Source organism: Carettochelys insculpta, chromosome 8 (genome assembly GCF_033958435.1).
Source record: "Carettochelys insculpta isolate YL-2023 chromosome 8, ASM3395843v1, whole genome shotgun sequence".
Classification (NCBI taxonomy): domain Eukaryota; kingdom Metazoa; phylum Chordata; order Testudines; family Carettochelyidae; genus Carettochelys; species Carettochelys insculpta.
The window spans coordinates 60646531-60658875 of NC_134144.1; the positions used below are offsets into that span (position 1 = coordinate 60646531).

Below are 12345 nucleotides of genomic sequence, written 5' to 3' on the forward strand. Positions count from 1 at the left end.
GAGCAGGCAGACCCCCCGCCCCCAGGCTCCCGGTAGCGGCGGGGCGCACCTGGCCGGCCGGCCGCCCTGAGCCGCCGCTGCGGTGCTGCCCGCCCCTCCCCGGCCGGGCGGGCGAGTCCCAGCGCCGCCAGGTGCTTCGCGTGGCTCTGCGGCTGCAGGCGCGGCAGCCCGCCCCCGGGGGTGCCTCCGCCTCCGAGCGCGCTTCCCCGCGCCTGGCTCCGGCGGGGGGCGGGGGGGCTGCGGTAGCGGGAAAGGAGGCGGTGGCCGCCGCCGCCGCCGCTCCTTGGTGCTCCTCCCCGCGTCACTTGCCGCCGCGGCTGTGCCCATTGACGGCGAGCGGGGAGGCGGGTGTCATGCGCTCGGGGCCGGCGGAGCGGTCCCCAGCGCTGAAGTAGCGGCGAGCCGAGCCCGCGCGGGCCATGACAGCCATGAAGGAGCAGCAGGCAGCGAACCCGGGCGGCCGGGGGAGCCAGGCGCCGCAGCCGGAGCAGGTGAGAGTTTGCAGGAACTATTCCCTGGGGGCGGGGGGAATCCCGCCCCCAGGGGAAGAGACCCCCGGCCCCTCCCCCCACCGCTCCAGCGCGGATTCCCGGCCAACTTGTAGCCAGTGGTGGGCAAAAGTGCGGGCTGCGCACCTGGCGGGGCCGCCGGACGCTGGGGGCAGGTCGGGTGCTGCCGCCCTGCTCCGGCTGGGGTACGGCCGGGGGCGCCTGGGGGGCGGGGAGGTGGCGGCGCCTTGGCCGCAGGACGGGCAGAGGCAGCCGGGCGCTCGAATGACCTTTCCCGGCGTGGGAACGCAGCGGAGAGCGCCCCAGCCTGCTGCGGGGAGGCGGGTCGGGGAGGCTGTCGGTGCTTGTGTTCGGGAGCCCGCAGCTGGCAGGGTCTCCCGGGGGCCTGGGCTGCCGTGGCGCGTCTCTTCCAGGTGCTGCTGCAGAGTTGAGCAGGCAGCGCAGGGCTCCAGACTTTGCTCTCTGGGGGGGCCCTGGGCCACTCTCAGCCCGTTCCGTGTCATCTGCCCCCGTCTGAGTCACCCGGGAATCGTGCAGGACTTTGGGCTCTTGGTTCCCTAAGTTGCAGCCGGTGAAATAGACGAGCACGGTGATGGGTCTTTACAGATGTGTCATGTTTACATCAATTAGTGTCTCTAAGTGGAGGCTGTCAGCTATTAGGTCGTTGGATAATTACGGTGCTCCATAGAGAGGAGCAGGCCGATCCTACCAGAGATGGTGCTGTCCGCTCAGGAGATGCTGGGAAATGGTGTAATTCTTCCCATGTCAGTTACTTTAGCTGCCAAGCACAAGAAGTGGGCATGAAGGGAGTGTGATAAGCTTAAACATCCAGCACTGGGATGCGGGAAACCATTTAGCTTCTCTTCCTGCACTCCGGATAGAAAGCAGGAAGGGAGATCCTTAGATCTGTGAGGAAAGACTGGAGTCTTTAACACTATGAGAATTCAGCACCTCTGTTTTGCCTATTTCCTCCCCACATCGTGTCTGTTGAGCCCCTGGCAAACGTGTGAGCACTTTGTTTTGATGTGGAAGGAGAGAGATTATTTACTAGCCTTACAAGTGATAGAGCAACATTTTACACAGCCTTTTGGAAGTCTTGCCGCTAAAAGCCTTTGAACCGTGTTTGCTATTAAATGGGGCTATTTGGAATGCTGTTTGTCTTCCAGTACGGTTTTTGTAATGACAGCAGAGCAAGCAGTTTCAGTATAGGAAAGCTTAACTTTCATTAACAGGCTCCTATTTCTGAGGTGTGCTCTTGGATGATGGTAATAGTACCTTAGAAAAGACTGGTCATGTGAACACTCTTATAAAATCTTTGATCACTAAGCTTGTGACCCCAGATGGTGACTTCTGGTGCTGCACAGTTTGAAATTGTGGGAGTGGGAGAGGGGAGCAAAGAATAGGATAGAAATGCAGGCAGTAGTTTATCTAATTTCCTCAATGTATAGTTGATACCAGCTGACCATGCTATCAATACTGACATGTACCAATTTTTGCATTTGGAAAGCAACCTTTTTCAAAAAGCAGCCAAGATAAAAATTATAATTATAATTACATTTTCTTATCAGACAAATGACCAGGATTTCCAAGTGTATCACAGAATCAGTTTATTGGACAAAGTACATTTTGATAGTGAAAACTTATATTATAGGTTTGTGTGTTGTCTAAGGACCCAATCCTCCAATATTTACCTATGTGTAAGTAAGAGTGTTAGTAATCCTACTGACTTCAGTGGGGCTACCCGTATGAGTAAATCTAAGCATGTTCTTCAGTGTTTGCGGGATTGGGGTTTTGTGTACACATTCTACCATTCTTCCCTATGATATTGAACAAAGGCTTGTTTGAGCCTTTCAGTATTCTGAATAAATTAAATGCATCTGTTACAATAGTTTGGGACAGAATGACTGGGTTATTGCTGTCAGCACTTCCTATGATGTGTACAGAATGATTAAAGTTTACAGCATGTCAGCTGGTGCAGGCATTTGTTGCTACTGTATGATCAATCTCAGGCATTCATAAGGTGCTCTAATTTCAATAAAATATTGTCTTCTGTCTTTTAAGAAGGCAGTGCTCTTAGCCAACAGCAAAGACAGTTGGATTTAACCACTCACTATGGCTTTATTTTAAAGTCACATTCAGTCAAATTACCAAAATGGCCTTTTGTTGTTGAAGCTAGAGATTTTTTAAATATCAAAGCAGTTTGTTGTACGTCAAACCCTATTACTTTCTACTTCCCTGTTACCTCACACTGAATTTTATCCTTTATTTAATTTTAGACAGCTGTAAATCTTAGGAATATGTTTATTGTGTTTCACTGCTATACAGTTCTCAACCACTCTTTCAACTAATTTGTAAGTGAATGGCGGTAACTGTGGTTCTTCCTTGTATATGCAAGCATTAAATGTAGAGGAGAACATTGTTTTGCCAGGCTCGGACTAAATGGTGTTGTGCAATTCCTGGTTTCCATGCCTTTTTTTTTTTTTTTTTGCACAGGGTAATATTTGAACTACCCATAGCAATTGTTCTTGACAGTTGAATTTTATGTATAGAAGATTATTCTCTTCATTTTAAATCATAGGTGGCTACTTAAGAGAGTTTTAGTGATCCAAGTTCATGCAGCGTTCAAATGAAGTCAGCGGGGATCCATATGGATTCAAGTTTGTCATATTAGATATGTTTTATGGTTACAGAAACAATCATTTTTCTGCTCGTGATAATTGTTACCTTTTTTTCCTCATAAGACCCCTGCAAAGTAGAAAAGCAGGTGTATCCCTGTTTTCCAGTTAGGGAAGTGAGGTCCAGAGAAACTAAGTTCAGATCTGCATGAAAAACTGTTATTGGTATAGTAATATGGAAATTGTTTTTGGTCACATCTCACTGCTAGTGAAAGCCCTAATGTAGAAACAATTTGTATCATCACAAAAGTGCTTTTGCAGCTACAGTTTAGTTTGCTTGCTAAACCAGTATAAACTATGCTGGCAAAAGCCTTCTTTTGTTGGTATAAGTGGTATCTGCGTTAGGGAGGGTTGCTGGCAAATATGGACTGAGGACTGGAAGGGACTTCCTGGGTGATGGGGTCCATACCCTTGCTATTGCAGGCAACACTGTCATATAATCCCATTCATAAATTTATCATGCTCTATTTTAAAACTAGTTACTTTGTTTGCCCCTATTATGCCTTTTAGAAAATTGTGTCAGAAGCTCACCCCACATATGGTTAGAAAGCATCTTCTAATTTACATCCTGCATTTATTCATGACCAATTGATACCCATTTGTTCTTATGCCAATGACATCCTTTAGTTGAGAGCTCTTCTCCATCTATGCTATTTATGCCTTGATATGTTTGTAGAGAATAATCAAATTTCCCCCTCCTTCTGATCAGCCTTAGCCACCATTTAGCCAGGCTAAGCAAGCCCACCTATTTTAGGCATTTTTTTCATAAGACAGGCCATTTATTGCTTTCACTCTTGTAACGTTACCATGGCCCAAGTGCCTTGCCCAGTGCCACACACAAACTTGTGACAAAGCAAGGAATTATTCACAAGTCTCCTCTTGCAAATACCTAATCACTGATATACTTTCGTGTGTGTGAATAGTCAGACTGAAGTCAATAGGTTTGTTGCAGTGAGGCTATGTCTAGATGAGAGCGATCTGTTGACAGAAGTTTTTGTCAGAAGATATCTTACTGGCAAAACTTCTGTTGAAAGATCTTAGCCAGATAGCAAAGTGGATCACTCTTTCGATCCGCTCTGTTGATAGAGAGCAGCCTCTTGACAGAACGGCCACACAACACTGTCAGAAAGGGTCACGCATCCATCAGTCCCTTCCAGAAGCCCCAGCAAGACACACCCTTGTGTTCATGGTAGCTGTGAAATTGTGATAATGTAGATTCCAGCATGGTCTAGGTTTACCCAGTTGCGTGGGCCATAGGGAAGCTGTACTGCCTCAGTCCGCTGCTATTGGCGCATGAGCTAGCTACGTTAAAGCTGGATCACATAGGTCTACATGTAGAGTTGTCAGACTCATCAACAGCATTACAGACACTGCATGTGTCTGTCTTGTTGATTTTTTCCATTGTAGGCTTTTCAGGGCAGAGACTGCTTTCTACTTTGTACAAGGCCTAAGCACAGGAGACCCATTTGTTGTTGGTCCTTTGGCAAAATAGTGATAAACAAGATTATTGTTGTTTTTTTGAGAGAATTTTGATAAATTCACATTCATTCTAAGCCCTTGGTTAATGATTGTGGTTATTTATTTGAAATGTAATTTTAGATGTTATACTTTATTTGCATAGAGAAAAATACTGTTTAAATTACTCTTATTTCCACTGAACTCTGCCTGAATGCTTGCTTCAGAAATTATTTTAGCTTCATTTGTTTTACTTGTGTAATACTGCAAATGGCATTTGTCAGTCTGTAATTTTTCTTTAACAGCTGCCTGGGATCTCAGACAATAGCTCTTAGGGATAATGATAATAAAATAAAGCACTGCTTAATAGTCACAACAAATTTGGAACTGATAGTATACCTGTCTGACATGCCAGTTGATGCGTATTGCTTTCTCTGCAGATGAAAAACTAAAATAATTCCAATCTGTATTAATATTGTGAGCGTCAGTCTGATTCCAAAAAAAGAAAAAAACAAACCTCACTTAGAGCTTCCTGTAGTTCCATGTGTGCATGAGCAAAAAAAGTTTGAAAATTTTAATTGTGTACCTGAGTTCCTACTATTTGCCCAAACTTAAGCATTGTTTTCTAAAATTCAGTTTTAAAATACAAGCTACATCTTTCTCTAGTAGTTCTGAACTACAGTCCAGTACTGCATCTTTTAAGTTTATATATTTTTAAAATAGATAAGTGGAAGTGAAGATTAGTTGTGTGCTTTTGTGTTAAATAATTTGATTATTTGTTAAGCACATCAGTTACTTTTGCTCTGATTTGAAGTCAGGGGGACTATTGCCATTACGGTAAACCGCAGTGAATTAAAGAGCAAGAAATTTAAAGAATTAAAGAGCAAGAAATAAATTTGCTTTTCCAGGCCTGAGTTCTGACAATTTAAGATGTAGTAAAGACACTATTAATTAAAAAAAAAAAAAAAAGGCCTCCAAGGAGATTTATCTCTATATGGATCAAGGTTTAGTTTTTGGTGAATAATAGGCAAAATGTCTTTCATGTATTCCTTATGTCCTTCATGCGTTTCTTCATCATGTTACAGTGGTTTCCCAAAACTAGGCCTTGACCTTGCTGAGGCTATGTTTACACTATGATATATATTCAGTTTTATTAAGATCAGTTTTATAATGCTGGGTTTAATAAACTTGAATTTGTGTGTACTCACCTCCCCACAAAGTTGACCTAGTGCTACCATGGTGAATTACCAAACATCGACTGTTGCTGCAGTGCATTGTGGAAATCTATCCCACAATTTCCTCTGCCCTGTAGTATTCTGGATTTTTTTCACTGGTGCACTATGGGGGAAAAATGCCTCGCAGGTGGCTGTGGGTATGTGATATCTTCCCGCATTACATTGCCCTCATTCCCCTCCCGTGGAAAGCAAGCAGCCATTTTTTCTGAAGGAAGGAAAGGCGAAGGAAAACCAGATAGGCTTGTTTCAGAAGGTGACTGAATCCTGTATACTGGTTGCTCATCTGCTTTTCCCCTGTAGAAAGAACACATTTAGGTACCACTGTAATACTGCCCTGGGGTCACCTTGGTGACTGTGTTACATCAACTGGCACTCCAGCCACCTTTCCCAGAAACACCATCCCTGAAAATACTACAGGAACAGATTACAGTTTGCGATATCTGCCCCCCCACCAGTCTGCAAGGGATGTCGAGAGGTGGGTGGGGGAGTAGGATGAAGGGCCAGTTGACATGGTCCGTTCAGTAGTCTGCTCTGATGGGGGGGCAGCCCCGAATGCCTATGACTGTGGGGGCTGCCCCACAAAGTCTCCAATGGGTGCCTTGGGTGGGTGTTGGATACCACAAGATGTAATCTGTGGAGAATTCCCCCCAGTGACAGCCTCCAGAATCTTAGCTGTGAGGGGTAGACTTTCCCCTCAGCAATGAGCAGCCCCTGAGAAAATCTTAGCTGTGGTGGGTAGACTTCCTATTACTTAACTTCCTGCACACCTGGAGCGCACTGGAGACGCAACAGGCCATAATGGACGATTGTGGGGCACTGTGGGACTTCTCTGAAGGCCAATGAATCTGGTTTAATTGGAAGCTGTTTCCACACTACCATTTATCTGAACTCTTACATTCAAACTCCCCGTTAATCCCACTAGGGTTGTTAGAGTAAGAAGATCATCTGTAGTGCCCCCTAAATTCGAAATAATGATATTTGATGGGTGAACAGTCACAGGTTAAAATTGAGCTAATGCCTTAGGCTGCTGCTACACTTCCATGGTCCTGTCAGAGAGGCCATGGTAATGAGGCAATTCGAAGCAAGCTAATGAGGCACTGAGATGCATATTCAGTGCCTCATTAGCATAATGGCAGCCACACAAACAAACTTTGATTTTCAGATTGACAGTGAAGATGGGGGCAGCTTCAAAATAAGTGTCCTGCTTTGACATTCCCACAGAACTAGATCGGAGTAAGGGAATGTCAAAGCGGGACACTTATTTTGAAGCTGCCCCCATCTTCACTGTCAATCTGAAAATCAAAGGTTGTTTGTGTGGCTGCCATTATGCTAATGAGGCACTGAATATGCATCTCAGTGCCTCATTAGCTTGCTTCGAATTGCCTTATTACCATGGGCCCTCTGATAGGACCGTGGTAGTGTAGCAGCAGCCTCAGATTCAAATTTATGCTGTAGTGTAGACATAACCAAAGAAAAGTAAATTGATGGATGCCTGTGCCTGCCCTGAGTCACATTCACTCCAGCAGGGTTCTGGGTGGACAGAGGAATCCTCTCATATGAATCTCTTTGCAGGATCAGGGACATGGGGGACGTATGTTTTGTATAGTAAACCCTCGATTATGTGGGGGTGCATTTCTGCAACCCCCATGTAACTTGAATTTTTGTACAAGTTGAGGGGATATGGGGGAGAGTGGAGCCAACCTGGTTCTTGTCTCACTGCCACTTGCTGCTTGCCGGACCTTGGAAACTGACCAGCTGGTCAGTTTCCTGGGTCCTGCAAGCAGTAGGTGGCTGGGAACCAGGCAGCAGCCTGGCTCCCATCTCCCCTTCTACTGCAGAGAGGGGAAACTGACCGGAAACTGGCCAGGGCAGCAGCCTTGGTCAGTTTCCTGGCTGCAGCCAGTGGAAGAGAGTTGGGAACCAGGGGCAGCCTGGCTCCTTTCCACACCTTGGAGCCAGGAAACTAACCAGGGCTGCTGCACTGCTCAGTTTTCCAGCTCTGCAAGTAGAGGGGAGCTGTGAGCCAGGCTGCCGCCTGTTTCCCAACTCCAGGCGGTTCCAGGGACTGGGAAACTGCTCCTGTCAGGGGAAGAAGCCTTACTCTTGCTGCACCTGGCAGGAGTGGTTTCCCGCTCCTGTCAGGGACAGCAGTTGCATTAACCTGAGATGCTCAGTTTGGTTGTGCGTATCTCGGTTTGGCAGATGAGCCTGTTAGATTGTGGTTTTTTTCATAGTTTTCATTTATTAAAAATATTCCTTTTTTCAGTAACTGACAAGATTTTTTTTGAATTTTTATATTACATGGTACATGCACACTTACGAAACAGTAGATGAACATTGACCTACCGTAAATGAGACAGTATCTAGCTATCATAGGTATTCCTGTGCAATTTACCAATCTTGTACAAGGAATTAGGGCACCATGTAAAAGGTGTTCAACTCCAGATAATCCAGAAGTTCATTCCATATGCTATCTGGGTTTTTTGTTTTTTGCATTTCCTTAGAGTTAACATAAGAAAAGTGAGTACAGTACAAAATCAAAAATGACTTCACATTTCTTCATGTTTCTGTAGCTAGCTGTGTTTTTTTGACTTGTAATATATTGTCATATATCAAATTTATTGATTTTTTTTTTTTTTTTTTTTTTTTTTTTTTGTGGGACAGTATAAAGTCAGCTACACCAGATTTCTAAGGTGGAAAAATGAGGAAAAGTGGTAAAAGAGAGTTTTTATTATTGCCAGAATTTTACTGCAAGTTAAAATTTAAATTAAGGTTCAGTTTCTTATTCCAGATGTGAGTAAGCCATATCATTTTTGTGCTGAAGACAGAAAGATATTACAAACTTAGATTATGAAGTTAAGTACATGAATGACAGCCCAGGAAGGTTTTTTGGAGTTGTGTTGTTAATCCTTCTATACGTTAGAACTTTATTTTTCCTTACCTCATCAGCCATGTTAAGTAACGGGCTGTGAACACAAAAAATGCCATGTGCTTAGCTTGTGGAACAAAAACATAGCTTTTATTCTGGAGGGGCTTTTTAGTCATATTTTATAATCCCTCCAGCCCTGCACACGAAGCCTTTTATCTTGATTTTATTTCTAAAATAGCCTACGGATAAGCACTAGGGAGTGGAACGGTACTGTTTCTTCTGTTTTGGGGCCCTCTCTCGCCCTGCAGAGGTGGGACTAGGATTTGCCTCTTTACAAAGAAACTCAGTGAGATTTCTGTGGGGTACAAGGCTTTGCCCGGTTCTTACAAGCCAGAATAATTTATTTTCCATTTACAAGGAATTCGAGCTAGCCCTGGGAACTTGAAAATATTTGTTTATAGTATATATTCAAACACAATTTCTTTGCTTCTTTCTGGTAGCTTCCTATTTTAAGGTACTGCTTTGATAATTAATAAGGAGAGAGACGGGTTTAAGCCAACTAAATACTGTTTAATAGTTTATTTCCCCTGTACGAAAGTCATTTTACTAACTTTGTTGACTGAATTTTAAAGCATGTAAAGGCTTTCATGAATGTGATGAGGAAAAATAATCATTAGTCATATAAATTTTCATGCTAGTAAAACGTATGAAATTAATCCCTGAATGAGTATCTGATTCTAATAGCACAGAAATTGATGGAAGTCTTCTGATTGGTTTCCTAGGTTTTGCATGAGGCCTTATCTGCTTGGATATACAGTACTGTATTTAGCACATCCTGCTTTGTACTGCTCGTAATTAACTCTTCTTTCATATTGCACTGACAAAATGAGACAGGAAGGTGAGTAGCTGCCTTCAAATCCATTGCCAGAGGTGCCCTTAAGTCTTCCGCCAGGAGGGAGCTATAATTTGATGACAAACTCTTTCTCGCTCTTAGAAGACCTATGTCATTTCTCAGCCCATGCAGTAACCATAAAACCTATGCTGTCTCAAGCTCTGCACCTTTTCACTTTCATCATGCAGTCCTTTTATGCTCCACTAAGCTGTATCGAATAATTTTCATGAATATATGGTAGTAAAAGGAATTATGCTGTTGGTGACTGATGATGATAAATTGCAGTATTTGTCCATTAGGAAGGACATTTGGATGACCTACAGAATCGACGGCTGAAGCTAGAAAACCTTTCTTAATTGTTCATAACACTGATAGGAGTTTGAATGTAACTTCTTATAGAGAGATTTTGTACACAGTGAGTGATTCAAAACCATGATAAAAGCCCTCTGGTACTTTGAGACTGTTGTATAAAATAATCAATTAGCAAGTATAAAATTGCGTAGTGATTTTAAAAAATAGAAATTACTTTAATAGAGCTGTTGGAGTATGCTATTTCACTGAACCAAAGGCATTTTGTGGTAATGTAGCTGGTGGATTTTATTTTATATATATATATTTCGGCATGGCAGGGATGGAGGTGGAGAAAGCAAATGTGATAACTTGCCTTATAGCATAGTGGTTAGGGCACTAGTTTGGGTTATATGAATTAGTGTTCCCTGTAAGTTGAGCATCTGGGTGAGGAGAGATTCAGGTGCCACCCAGCTGATTAGCAGAGTGCTGGTAGCTGCTTATTGCCAACAGCATGTGTTTCTAGTGGTGGTGTACATATGCTTGTACTGGCACCCAGAACAAAATTTATTCTGCACATGGCTGGAAAAAATAGAGGGAATCTTGACTGGCACCCTCAATTTGAATCTTTGTGCTATCTGGGTGAGACTGGGCTGGAATGAAAAAAAACACTGCTTTGAGTCAGGTAGAGGACCTGGGTCTCCTACATCCTGAGACACATATACTGAAAAACTTAATCTTTGACCCAAAATGGACATTTTTGATACTCTTCAGTTTTTGTGCATTCCAGTGCAGAACAAAACCCAACTTCAAAATCTTAAAGAGCTTCAGTGATGTGAAACTGTTGTCCTCTTGCCGTCTCTACTCTGTAAAGATTTTGGAAACTGTGTAGAGTAATATTTGCAATTCACATTCCTTTGAAAAGGAAAAAGTGTTGTGTGGACTGCTTGAAAAGGCATTAGGTTGAAGGATAGGCAGATTCTTCTGCGGTATGGGTGTGATTTCCAAATACAAGAAAGAAAATGTTAAGCTTTTTTTATTGTGTAAGTTAAATGCTGAAAAAATGCAGAAGACTAAGCCAAGCAAACATCACTAATGGGAGTGACTGTAATTTCTTAGCCTGCTCCTGCATTTGTATACAATACCTCTCATCTCGGGACTACACAGTGAATGTTGAGTTCCTCTGTCCTCTTTCTGTCTCAAGCTCCCCATTGGTTGAGGTGAACATAACTGACTGAACCTTTCAGTCTCAGGGTTTTGTCTTAAGTAAAATCTTATCCAAGGACTAACTACAATGAGCTTCTTGAATTTGAGTTTCTCTCTTTCTCTGTATAGCAGGGTATGTGAATGGGGGAATGAGGGGAGTAATTTATTAATCAAGTAAATCTCACGTCCACAATTCTGCTGGAGGGTGGGATAGGCCAAATGATTACTGTAAATAGATCGAAAAGACCACAAAAACCCAGGCTAGCTTTAATAATAGAAACATTATTCAAGTAGGTATGTTTTCTGGATAGAAATTAGCTTGCAAGTTGCCTTCTCTGTCTTGGAAGAAATGTGCTATATCCCATGGTGTGAAAAGCAACAACATAAAAATTCCTGCTGGAATGTCTGTATGAAAGGCGTTTTTGCTCCAAGGCGTAGATGATTCTGTAGGGCAATTAGATGCTGTCAAGCATAAATATAAATTTAAATCTAGTCAATGTAATAGACTGTTATGAAGTCAAAGATTCTGAAATAAAGGGGTAGCTATCAAGGAAATTACTTGTAAAAGATGCTTTTTATTTTTTAATCCAAATTGTGTTGCAGTATTTTGGGGAATTGTTAGACAAATGCTGTGTTCTACTCCTGATTTGACTTTATTTTATAGTGTTTGGGCTTGTATATGAGAATTTCAGTGTTAATACTTCCAAGGAAAGCAGTGGGATTAATTACATGACTAACTGGTACTGGTACGTGCAAATATTTACACAAGAACTTTTGGTAATTTGTAAATTTGTAAAAAGCTCTTTGAGGTCCCACAGAGTGGAAGGAAACTTATTAATGCAACTTGTAATCAGGGTGTTTTGTGACAGTAGTTTGCCCCATGCATTATCATTCTGAAGGTTCTCTCAGTTAATTTGTAAAAGTTCAGAATGTTGATAGTATTTGGAAAGCTTGAAAACGTGGGATCAAACTGAGAACATTATGGGCTACATGATACATCTGCTCATGCTGGTATATCATAGGGAAGTAAAATCCTGTTTAATTAGTTAACCAGTGAAATGCTAGGCTTAACTGGTTAACCTGTTGATCAGGGGTGTTCCTGAGAATGCCACTACAGTACAGCTGGACTGGAGTGGCCCCTCCTGCTGCAGGCAGGGGTTGCTTTGTCTGGGCTGTAGAGCTCCTGCACCTGGTGCACTGGGGAAGGGGGCTGCTC

General features: G+C 43.1%; 1 long non-coding RNA gene across 1 annotated transcript in view; it reads left to right on the top strand.

Moving 5' to 3' along the window:
• Positions 1–261: 261 nt before the first annotated feature.
• LOC142016640 (uncharacterized) overlaps positions 262–12345 on the top strand; it is a 107713-nt gene continuing 95629 nt past the window's right edge. Inside the window, exon 1 of the long non-coding RNA XR_012646348.1 lies at positions 262–491. This is a non-coding gene — a long non-coding RNA (uncharacterized LOC142016640). The remainder of the gene's footprint in view (positions 492–12345) is intronic.